At 37.0% G+C, this 13,522-nt stretch overlaps 1 protein-coding gene across 26 annotated transcripts in view; it reads left to right on the forward strand.

Moving 5' to 3' along the window:
* DGKB (diacylglycerol kinase beta) overlaps positions 1-13,522 on the forward strand; it is a 764,643-nt gene that overhangs the window by 734,547 nt on the left and 16,574 nt on the right. The window lies entirely within an intron of this gene.

Raw genomic sequence — 13,522 nt, forward strand, 5'->3', positions numbered from 1 at the left:
TTACAGATAAGCAAATGCTTAGAGATTTTGTCACCACTAGGCCTGCCTTACAAGAGACCCTGAAGGAAGCACTAAACATGGAAAGGAACACTAAACATGGAAAGGAACCGGTACCAGCCATTGCAAAAACATGCCAAAATGTAAAGACCATCGAGGCTAGGAAGAAACTGCATCAACTAACGAGCAAAATAACCAGTTAATATCATAATGGCAGGATCAAGTTCACACATAACAATATTACCCTTAAATGTAAATGGACTAAATGCTCCAATTAAAAGACACAGACTGGCAGACTGGATAAAGAGTCAAGACCCATCAGTCTGCTGTATTCAGGAGACCCATCTCACACACAGAGACATACATAGGCTCAAAATAAAGGGATGGAGGAAGATTTACCAAGCAAATGGAGAACAAAAAAAAGCGGGGGTTGCAATACTAGTCTCTGATAAAACAGACTTTAAACCATCAAAGATCAAAAGAGACAAAGAAGGCCATTACATAATGGTAAAGGGATCAATTCAACAGGAAGAGCTAACTATCCTAAATATATATGCACCCAATACAGGAGCACCCAGATTCATAAAGCAAGTCCTTAGAGACTTACAAAGAGACTTAGACTCCCATACAATAATAATGGGAGACTTCAACACTCCACTGTCAACATTACACAGATCAACGAGACAGAAAGTTAACAAGGATATCCAGGAATTGAACTCATCTCTGCAGCAAGCAGACCTAATAGACATCTATAGAACTCTCCACCCCAAATCAACAGAATATACATTCTTCTCAGCACCACATCGTACTTACTCCAAAATCGACCACGTAATTGGAAGTAAAGCACTCCTCAGCAAATGTACAAGAACAGAAATTATAACAAACTGTCTCTCAGACCACAGTGCAATCAAACTAGAACTCAGGACTAAGAAACTCAATCAAAACTGCTCAACTACATGGAAACTGAACAACCTGCTCCTGAATGACTACTGGGTACATAACGAAATGAAGGCAGAAATAAAGATGTTCTTTGAAACCAATGAGAACAAAGATACAACATACCAGAATCTCTGGGACACATTTAAAGCAGTGTGTAGAGGGAAATTTATAGCACTAAATGCCCACAAGAGAAAGCAGGAAAGATCTAAAATTGACACTCTAACATCACAATTAAAAGAACTAGAGAAGCAAGAGCAAACACATTCGAAAGCTAGCAGAAGGCTAGAAATAACTAAGATCAGAGCAGAACTGAAGGAGATAGAGACACAAAAAACTCTCCAAAAAATCAATGAATCCAGGAGTTGGTTTTTTGAAAAGATCAACAAAATTGACAGCCCACTAGCAAGACTAATAAAGAAGAAAAGAGAGAAGAATCAAATCGACGCAATTAAAAATGATAAAGGGGATATCACCACCGACCCCACAGAAATACAAACTACCATCAGAGAATACTATAAACACCTCTACGCAAATAAACTGGAAAATCTAGAAGAAATGGATAATTTCCTGGACACTTACACTCTTCCAAGACTAAACCAGGAAGAAGTTGAATCCCTGAATAGACCAATAGCAGGCTCTGAAATTGAGGCAATAATTAATAGCCTACCAACCAAAAAAAGTCCAGGACCAGATGGATTCACAGCTGAATTCTACCAGAGGTACAAGGAGGAGTTGGTACCATTCCTTCTGAAACTATTCCAATCAATAGAAAAAGAGGGAATCCTCCCTAACTCATTTTATGAGGCCAACATCATCCGGATACCAAAGCCTGGCAGAGACACAACAAAAAAAGAGAATTTTAGACCAATATCCCTGATGAACATCTATGCAAAAATCCTCAATAAAATACTGGCAAACCGGATTCAGCAACACATCAAAAAGCTTATCCACCATGATCAAGTGGGCTTCATCCCTCGGATGCAAGGCTGGTTCAACATTCGCAAATCAATAAACATAATCCAGCATATAAACAGAACCAAAGACAAGAACCACATGATTATCTCAATAGATGCAGAAAAGGCTTTTGACAAAATTCAACAGCCCTTCATGCTAAAAACGCTCAATAAATTCGGTATTGATGGAACCTACCTCAAAATAATAACAGCTATTTATGACAAACCCACAGCCAATATCATACTGAATGGGCAAAAACTGGAAAAATTCCCTTTGAAAACTGACACAAGACAGGGATGCCCTCTCTCACCACTCCTATTCAACATAGTGTTGGAAGTTCTGGCTAGGGCAATTAGGCAAGAGAAAGAAATCAAGGGTATTCAGTTAGGAATAGAAGAAGTCAAACTGTCCCTGTTTGCAGATGACATGATTGTATATTTAGAAAACCTCATTGTCTCAGCCCAAAATCTCCTTAAGCTGATAAGCAACTTCAGCAAAGTCTCAGGATACAAAATTAATGTGCAAAAATCACAAGCATTCTTATACACCAGTAACAGACAAACAGAGAGCCAAATCAGGAATGAACTTCCATTCACAATTGCTTCAAAGAGAATCAAATACCTAGGAATCCAACTTACAAGGGATGTAAAGGACCTCTTCAAGGAGAACTACAAACCACTGCTCAGTGAAATAAAAGAGGACACAAACAAATGGAAGAACATACCATGCTCATGGATAGGAAGAATCAATATCGTGAAAATGGCCATACTGCCCAAGGTAATTTATAGATTCAATGCCATCCCCATCAAGCTACCAATGACTTTCTTCACAGAATTGGAAAAAACTGCTTTAAAGTTCATATGGAACCAAAAAAGAGCCCGCATCTCCAAGACAATCCTAAGTCAAAAGAACAAAGCTGGAGGCATCACGCTACCTGACTTCAAACTATACTACAAGGCTACAGTAACCAAAACAGCATGGTACTGGTACCAAAACAGAGATATAGACCAATGGAACAGAACAGAGTCCTCAGAAATAATACCACACATCTACAGCCATCTGATCTTTGACAAACCTGACAAAAACAAAAAATGGGGAAAGGATTCCCTATTTAATAAATGGTGCTGGGAAAATTGGATAGCCATAAGTAGAAAGCTGAAACTGGATCCTTTCCTTACTCCTTCTACGAAAATTAATTCAAGATGGATTAGAGACTTAAATGTTAGACCTAATACCATAAAAATCCTAGAGGAAAACCTAGGTAGTACCATTCAGGACATAGGCATGGGCAAAGACTTCATGTCTAAAACACCAAAAGCAACGGCAGCAAAAGCCAAAATTGACAAATGGGATCTCATTAAATTAAAGAGCTTCTGCACAGCAAAAGAAACTACCATCAGAGTGAACAGGCAACCTACAGAATGGGAGAAAATTTTTGCAATCTACTCATCTGACAAAGGGCTAATATCCAGAACCTACAAAGAACTCAAACAAATTTACAAGAAAAAAACAAACAACCCCATCAAAAAGTGGGCAAAGGATATGACCAGACATTTCTCAAAAGAAGACATTCATACAGCCAACAGACACATGAAAAAATGCTCATCATCACTGGCCATCAGAGAAATGCAAATCAAAACCACAATGAGATACCATCTCACACCAGTTAGAATGGCGATCATTAAAAAGTCAGGAAACAACAGGTGCTGGAGAGGATGTGGAGAAATAGGAACACTTTTACACTGTTGGTGGGATTGTAAACTAGTTCAACCATTATGGAAAACAGTATGGCGATTCCTCAAGGATCTAGAACTAGATTTACCATATGACCCAGCCATCCCATTACTGGGTATATACCCAAAGGATTATAAATTATGCTGCTATAAAGACACATGCACACGTATGTTTATTGCAGCACTATTCACAATAGCAAAGACTTGGAATCAACCCAAAGGTCCATCAGTGACAGACTGGATTAAGAAAATGTGGCACATATACACCATGGAATACTATGCAGCCATCAAAAAGGATGAGTTTGCGTCCTTTGTAGGGACATGGATGCAGCTGGAAACCATCATTCTTAGCAAACTATCACAAGAACAGAAAATGAAACACCGCATGTTCTCACTCATAGGTGGGAACTGAACAATGAGATCACTTGGACTCAGGAAGGGGAACATCACACACCGGGGCCTATCATGGGGAGGGGGGAGGGGGGAGGGATTGCATTGGGAGTTATACCTGATGTAAATGATGAGTTGATGGGTGCAGCACAGCAACATGGCACAAGTATACATATGTAACAAACCTGCACGTTATGCACATGTACCCTAGAACTTAAAGTATAATAATAATAAATTAATTAATTAATTTAAAAAAAAAAAGACATAAGAACAGCCTGGAAATATTTGGAGTAAAACCCTGGTGACAATGCCTAGATATAACATTTACCTTGCTTACCATGTATGAGTTTCTGTTGTATGGGTACATGTTTATTACTTATTTAATCCCCATAGCAACCCTAAGATGTCAGTAAAGTTATTATAATCCCCATATTAATAATTTAAGAAAAACCTAAAGCCAGAGAAGTCAAGTAACTTTCCCAAGGCCACACAGCAAAAGGTAGAAATAGGCCATTGGGTTTTAATATCTTAATTATGATGCTTTGCTACCTCACTCAGTCACTCTTCAGAGGCTTAATGTATTTTTTTTTTTTAAGATGGAGTTTCTTTCTTGTTGCCCAGGCTAGAGTGCAATGGTGCGATCTCGGCTCACTGCAACCTCCACCTCCTGGGTTCAAGGGATTCTCCTGCCTCAGTCTCCCAAGTAGCTGGGATTACAGGCATGTGCCACCACGCCTGGCTAGTTTTGCATTTTTAGTGGAGATGGGGTTTCTCCATGTTGGTCAGGCTGGTCTTGAACTCCTAATCTCAGGTGATCCACCCACCTCGGCTGCCCAAAATGCTGGGATTACAGGTGTGAGCCACGGCACCCAGCTGCCTTAATGTAATTCTAATACTAATAATCAATTACAACTCTATCATTGAAAATAGAAAATCCCTTTTCATCTTATTTATATTATTTATTTTTATGTAATGCATATTTTGCTTTCCAATGCAGCCAAAGCTATCCATCATATTGTTGCCAGAATTACTGCTGACCAACACAGCTATGATGATCTTACTCCCTTGATCTCAAAGTTCAATGCCTCCTCGTTTTACATAGAAAAAAGTTCAGAATCTTTGTCATGACATTAAATTATTTTCCCAAGGCCGGCCACAGACTGCCATGCCTCATAGGAACCATTTCCCAGAGGTTTACCATGCATAGTACTTCCTTTTTTGCCTCAAATCCTTACCCTCTATTTTTTGCTTTAGAAATAGATTAATTCTTCTGGTCTCCAGGCAGGCTACCTCCAAATCTGAGGCTTCTTCCAGTAGTTATCTAGGACCCATGGTTTGCATTTCTTTCATCTAGTCCTACCTATGGTTTATTAATTTCATATACTTAATTTTTCCCTTTTACTCAGATTGCCTGAATTAATTATTCTATCCTATTGGGATATATGTATTTTTATAAGTTACTTCAAAATCTTTCTGAAAGGCAATGAGATATAAATACATGCATACTAAAAATAAAATAAAATCTCTTCCTTCAATGCCAAGCTTAGAAGCAATTTCCTCATAAAGCCTTTTTAACTTCCCATCTGTCAGAAATATTTGCCTGATCCTTTGTACTCCTGTGACTCTGTTGATATCTTCTTAACAGCATTCCTATTCACAGACTTGTATTTCGGCTACGCATGCCTGCGTCCAGCTCTTCTGACTTAATTGTAAGCGTTTTTAAATTTCATCTTTAATTCCCCTTCATACTTTGCAAATGTCTTTTTACATAGTGCAATTTCTGATAAGAAATTCATAGTCGTTTGAATCATTGCTTCGCAATATGTAATACGTCATTTTTCTTAGGCTGCTTTCAAGATTTTTTTCTTTGTCTTTAGTTTTCAGCAGTTTGACTTTGATGAGTCTGGGCATGGGTTTCTTTGAGCCTATCTTGTTTTAGTTTCACTGAGCTTCATGAATCTGTAGCTGTATGTTTTGCCAAATCGGCACATCTCCAGCCATTATTTTTTCAAATATTGACTTCTACACCACACACTCTCTCTTCTCCTTCTAAAACTGATGACATGTGTTAAGCACTTTATGTATTGTCTCATAGATCTTTGAGTCTGTTCATTTTTTATTTCCTTCTATATTTTCTGTTGTTTACATTGGGTATTTATTCACCTGTATTTGAATTCACTGACATTTTTCTCATATATCTCCATTCTGTTGTTGAGTTCTTTCAGTTATATTTTTATGTTGTTCATTGTATTTTTCAGTTTTAAAATTTCCAATGATTCATTTTTTAAATATCTTCTGTTTCTCAGTTCAGGCTCTCTGTCTTTCATTTCATTTCATTTCAAGAGTATCTGCCATTACTTCTTAGAGCATGGTGATAATACCTGTTAAGTCTTTGTTTGTTAATTCCAACAACTATATCATCTCAGGGTTTGCATCATTGACTATATTTCCCCTTGTGGGTTTTTGAGACTTTTCTGTGGTTCATATCTTGAGAAACTTTTTAGTATATTCTGAACATTTTTAATATTGTGTTGTAAGACTCTAGGTATTTTCAATTTCCACAGGAAATGTTAATTTATTGTTCTTGCTGTTACTATTTTAGCAGGTAGTTGACTCTGTTAGGTTCAGGTTACAAAAGCTGATCTATCTTCTGTGAGTTATAGTTCCAATATTTTTGGTTTTCAAAGTGTTTGCAATGTTATTCAGATGTATCTTACTTGTAAAAGATCCATATGCCTGTCTGAAAACTTGGTGGTGATATAACCCCAAATGCAGTTCTCAAAGTCATCAGTATGTTTGTTAAGGTCAAATCTATGCATACACAGCTCAGGGGTAAACTCAGGTGATCAAACGCAACTTTATAGGATAGCTTTCTCAAGCCACCTCCTCTCCATGATCTCTCTGATACTTTTTTTACTCCCAGGACTCTCATATTGTTTCTCTGACTAGGAATCCAAGGCTTTTCTTTCCTTGCTTTGTCATATATTTCCTGAATTAGCATCTGCCTCCAGGGCTCTGTGATAAAGGAATAGAGAGAGGAAAAAGGAGTAGGAATGCCCTATGCTTTGGAAACATAGTTTCTCTAGTCAGAGAAAAGATGTCTCCTCCATTGGAGTTTTAATTACCTTCCACTGCCGTGGAATTGCCAGAGGACTGGGATGGAAATGATTAACAGAACCTTTATTTTTTTTTTGAGATAGAGTCTCATTCTGTCACCCAGGCTGGAGTGCTGTGGCATGAAGTTGACTCACTGCAACCTCTGCCTCCCGGGTTCAAGTGATTCTCGTGCCTCAGCCTCCCTAGTAGCTGGGACTACAGGCACGCACCACCATGCCCAGCTAATTTTTTGTGTTTTTAGTAGGGACAGGTTTTCACCGTGTTAGCCAGGATGATCTCAGACTCCTGAGATCAGACAATCTGCCTGCCTTGGCCTCTGAAAATGCTAGGATTACAGGCGTGAGCCACCCACCACATCTGGCCCGATTAACAGAATATTTTTCCCATTCACTCTGATCTGTAGGGTCCTTCTTTCCTATTTTTGTACCAGTAGGACAGGGTTTTTCTTGGCACTTTCTATCTGTACCTGCTGTACAATTCCGGTTTTTGGTCTGCTTTTAAGTCCAGGCCAGGACATGCAAGAGGAGAGAAAAAAACTAAAAACTAAAAACTCATCACTGGTTTGATGGCACTTCACGTTCTGTTTTTTTTCCCCCAATTTTCCTTTTATTATTTTCTTTTCAGCAACTTCAGATATCTGCTACATGTGTTCTGCCCAGGGTTTTTAGTTGTATTCAGTGGGAGAGATAGAGTGAAGAGCGCTTACTTCTTCTTAACTGAAATTGGAACCTACACCCCCTCATTAGATTTTCTTGTCTATGGCTATTTTGGGATCTGGCTAAATTCTCTCCATCAGATTGGCATATTATTAGCTAGATGTACTTACATGCTGACTTGGAGATTTCATAGATTATTCCCCATTTTCATATTCCTTACAAAAATTCTAAATAAGCCTAATAAAAGGCCTAAACCTTGAATCTTAAAACATACTCAATTTGAGAAAACATCACTGATATTTTTTCTGCTCTTGTGCCCTATATTTAATCTGTTTGAGACAGCATTTACCATGTTGAGAGAAAATAATTGACCAAAGAACTCAGTTGTTTTTACTCACTTACAAGATTAAGGTTTTGGGTATTTCTATAGGCTAGTAATGATATGGATGACCACATGAGATTTTCTTTTTTAAATTACATTGTAGGCAAACACATTTTAGGACTCTTCCAAGTAAGTTATCTGTTAGTATGAGAGACTTTTAGACTGCACGGATGAGGTTAGGTGAATATCCAAGGTCATGAAGCAAAGAGTTATACAACCGAGACTGTTCCTAACTTTACTTATTCTTGAAATTGTGATCAGTTCATTAAACTTGTTTGCCTAAGGATAAAGGGTTCAGAAAGGAAGAAACACCATGCTTCTGAGGCTTTCTGAAATGCACAGCGATGAATAAAGGAGCACAGGTGTAAAACAGACAGTAGTCCAATGAGACTCCTTTATATTTTGGCTTTCTTTAGCAGTTCCACACTTAGCAAACACAGCCTAGGGCATCTACACGAAGAAGCAACATAAACCATTATAAGAAGAGAATATTTTCATGGTCCTTTCAAAGGCCCATTCGAAGTTGAATATCATGAAAATCCTTTCTATTTCAAATACCATTTAAATGAGCACTTCACATAATATATACTGGAAAAATAATGGAATCCATTGATCACTTTTTTCCCATAGTCTATGTGCTTATATCTTAATTTTTAGTTCAAGAAACAATGGTATTTTTAAATTTAACTTGGGGATAGTACTATGTTTCTTGACTAGAAGCTTCTAAAGCCTAAATATAAACAGTACATGAGAAAAGATTTATAGCAGGAATAGGGCAAATTTGAGAAGTTAAAAAATAGCTAGAATTCACATTTTTTTGTGATAGGTGGATCTCCTTTTACCTACTACATAAATTAATTAATCACAGACCAGAGGACTGGAAACAAATTGGTAAGTTATACAACCTTACCATTCTCTTAGTACAGAATATCAGCCATTTTATTAAAACTTCTGTTTACCAGATTTTTATTTAAAACCTATTCTAGGTTCTACTATTTTAAAAGTTAGTTTGAGAAAGTTGGCATATGCAACTGAAATAGTCAACTTTGCTAGCACTTTAACAGAAATTCAGTGTAGTCTGAGGTTAAAAATATTTTTCACTCCTTGAAAATAATGTTTTTTGGGATATCGGTAAGGAAGGAGGGGAAGAACTGCTTAGGAAGATTACTATCCAAAGGGGTAGAAAATGGAAATGAGGGCTGGAATCCATGGTCGTGTCTTTGCTTTTACAGTGACTTCTGGACTTTGGGGAGTTATTTAATATTTTTCTTGGAATTATTTTCTTAGTCCTAAAACCTGCTACCTACAAGTCACAAAGAAGTATTGAATGGTTGTTGAAAACTACCATATATCACATTTAGTGATATTAAGAAATCATTAATTAATTTCTGGTATATATTAAGTATTGTTATATTTAATAATACATTTGAATTTTCTTCTTTTTCCCGATTTAGACTAACTTTCCTGTAATCCCCAATTATACTTCCCCAAAAAGTTAAACCCATGTTATGCTACAGTGGGACAATATTTGACATCTTTGAAATTTGGCCAAAGTGTTACAGAAAATGTAGCAACATCATTATTGTTTCCTCATTATCATTTACAGTTAAACTGTTACTAAAGAAAGGCCTTGTTTTATCATAATATTTAACTTTCATAATTACATACAAAGAAAATTATGTTAATTTTCTAGAATAGATGCACTGAAAATAGTGCTCTGAAATAGTGCAATGAAAGTTATCCGCATAGTTAAATAACTCTTGAATCTCCCAAGACCCTTGCATTAAATTGTTTAACTTTAAATATCATTAAATAATTATTAATGTACAAGTTTCGTTATCTGGATAGTAGCCTTGTGTTGAAAATGTGAAAAAAATATTATTTTCTTTTTTTTTTTTTTTTTTTTTTTTTGAGACGGAGTCTCACTTGGTCGCCCAGGCTGGAGTGCAGTGGCCGGATCTCAGCTCACTGCAAGCTCCGCCTCCCGGGTTTACGCTATTCTCCTGCCTCAGCCTCCAAGTAGCTGGGACTACAGGCGCCCGCCACCACACCCGGCTAATTTTTTGTGTTTTTAGTAGAGACGGGGTTTCACCGTGTTAGCCAGGATGGTCTCGATCTCCTGACCTCATGATCCGCCCGCCTCGGCCTCCCAAAGTGCTGGGATTACAGGCGTGAGCCACCGCGCCCGGTGAAGAATATTATTTTCTAATTAAAAGTTGCACAGCAATTGTAACTCAACACTTGCTGACTTGGTAGACACACCTTTTTTAAAGAATCTTAAGTTGCTCTAATGGCTTATTTTACCACGGTGGGAGACAAACTCAGCAGAAGAACATGTGTCTTTTTAGTGATGAAAGAAAAAGAAAAAGAGTAACCCATAAGTAATGAGTAAGAAAATGCTTTAACAGGTAGGTGTAGATAATGAGGATTTTCCTGATGTACCTGGAAACTTCATTTTGCCCAATATTTAAATTCTATAGATATGTTAAAAAAATAAATACTACAGTTTGTTTTTTGTTGTTGTGGTGGTGGTGAGGTTTTGTTTTTGTTTTGTTTTGTTTTGTTTTATTTGAGATGGAGTTTCTCTCTTTTTGCCCAGGCTGGTGTGCAATGGCATGATCTCCGCTCACTGCAACCTCTGCCTCCCAGGTTCAAGCGATTCTCCTGCCTCAGCCTCCTGGGTAGCTGAGGTTACAGGAGCTCACCACCATGCCCAGCTAATTTTTGAATTTTTAGTAGAGACAGGGCTTCACCATGTTGGTCAGGCTGGTCTCGAATTCCTGACCTCAGGCGATCTGCCTGCCTCGGCCTCCCCCAAACTGCTGGGATTACAGGCATGAGCCACTGCACCCTGCCAGTTTATTTAATAAGCCTAAATGTTGATATTTTGAAGAGATAGAAAATTAACAGTCTTCTGCCCCCTTGAAACATACTGGCGTGAGCAGACTGCTGCTCTTGTGAGTATATGTTTTAAGGTGTGAGTGGTAGTGAGACTCCAAAAGCAATTAATTAAAACATAGACTAAAAGCACCTTTTTACCTAAATCTTCATTAGTAAATGCTTTTGCATAAATTTACATTTTTAAACGTTTATTTTTCCAAAGACTGGCACGTTAGTGTTTACTCGGACATTATTTTGTGCGTTCTCCTGTTACTTATGCATTAATTAGTTTTGTTTACCTGTGCATAATTTTTCCTAATTTCACAACAGTTGTTTTTTGTAATTGACAACACAATTTACTGCATGTGTGCTTTCTGGCCCTCAAACAAGAATGTTAAGGTGGAAAGCACCAATCTTTTCATTTCAGATTGGTAAAAAAAAGGATTGATTGTGACTAATTTCCAATTAATTTGCAGTAGTTACAGGGGAACAAAACCATTGCACCTACTAATTAAAATTTAAAATATTCCAAGGTGTCATCTTTAGGTGTCTCTGGAATATATAATTTCCATTTTGGTTCATTGCTGGATCTGTAACACCCGTGAGCTTGACAGCTCTATTAATTTAAAGGCTCAGTAATACCTATTAGTACAAAACATGAAAAAAAATACCATTAATCATTTATTTTAATTTTGCAGCTCTGTCATTTTCTCAGTATGTTTTAAAATTATGATGACACCATAATGTGCACAAATCGACCTGGATAAAGGGGAAATGGATCATACTACTTTGGAAAGATACTGAAGTACATTATTAGAGCTTAATTAATGCCAAGCTGATTAGATATGATTGCTTTTTGTATAAAAATATTTTAAAGACTTTTTTCTTGCCAGAGCATATTTTAAACGTTATCCATCCCAATGTTATGTTTACAATTAAACTTACCTTTTTGTCGTTCTTCACTTTAATGCATTCAATTTAAATATTGTTCAATGAATGTAAGTTTCTTTTATTCTTTATTTTGAAACCTGAATTAATCTAGTCATTAGTTTCCAATTCAAAAATTTAATTTCATTTTGGCTAGCAGATAGTAATATCTCTCCTAATCATATTCTCATGTAGGAACTCCAAACCTATGTTGGACACAATATCTAAAAACATGAAAGGTTAAAAATTAAATAAGAAATATGCCAGATATGTAATACCTTATGTATTTATATTGATGTGACCCAAGGCTGTAAGTATGATAAAAATGATAAAACTGTAGGTACTTATCAGAATTTTGTCATTAGTTTGCAAGAGGACCAATATTCACATCCAGTTCGAAACTGAATATCTTCCTCTGGAATGTGCAAAATTGGAAATAATCTCCCAGTTGATGGGTATCATCACAATAATACTGCACAGGTTTGATTGCTCTCAGCAGTTAGAAATCTGTCTGCTGGTGGATACAGACTATAGCCTCACAAGGTCTGGACCTGACTATTCTCTCACATTTGACTTCTGTCTGTCCTTGCCTTTTCTAACTATTAATTTTCTCTGATCTCTGATTTTGTGTATTATAATTAGAAAACAAGGCTACCGTATTCTAAGCTCTTCATTAAAAGGCAATAATCTGTATTGTTGAAAATTTTAAAGAGTGAGCCTGCTTATCACTAATACAGAACTAGTCGTGTTTCATAGGGATCTTCCTGGGATAGAATACCAATTTTCAATAAAAATTTGAACTTAAAATTCTTAGTAAAAATGAACTAACTAGAATACCATAGTTATTATTTTTATTTCCTTGAATATTTAGAAGACAGTTGCACATATTTCTTTTGAGGAGACCTAAAAAACTCAAAGACTTTTTTTTTCTTTCTTTTTTTTTTTAAATTATACTTTAAGTTCCAGGATACATGTGCAGAATGTGCAGGTTTGTTACATAGGTATACATGTGCCATGGTGGTTTGCTGCACCCATCAACCCATCATCTACATTAGGTATTTCTCCTAATGCTATCCCTCCCCTTGTCTCCCACCCCACAACAGGCCCTGGTGTGTGATGTTCCACTCCCTGTGTCCATATGTTCTCACTGTTCAATTCCCAATTATGAGTGAGAACAAGCGCTATTTGGTTTTCTGTTCCTGTGTTAGTTTGCTGACAATGATAGTTTCCAGCTTCATCCATGTCCCTGCAAAGGACATGAACTCATCCTTTTTTATGGTTGCATAGTATTCCATGGTATATATGTGCCACATTTTCTTTTTCCAGTCTATCATTTATGGGCGTGTGGGTTGGTTCCAAGTCTTTGCTACTGTGAACAGTGCTGCAATAAACATACGTGGGCATCTGTCTTTATAGTGGAATGATTTATAATTATTTGGGTATATACCCAGTAATGGGATTGCTGGGTCTAATGGTATTTCTGGTCCTGGATCCTTGAGGAATCGCCACACTGTCTTCCACAATGGTTGAATTAATTTATACTCCCA

This window comes from Macaca fascicularis, chromosome 3, assembly GCF_037993035.2.
Source record: "Macaca fascicularis isolate 582-1 chromosome 3, T2T-MFA8v1.1".
Lineage (NCBI taxonomy): Eukaryota > Metazoa > Chordata > Mammalia > Primates > Cercopithecidae > Macaca > Macaca fascicularis.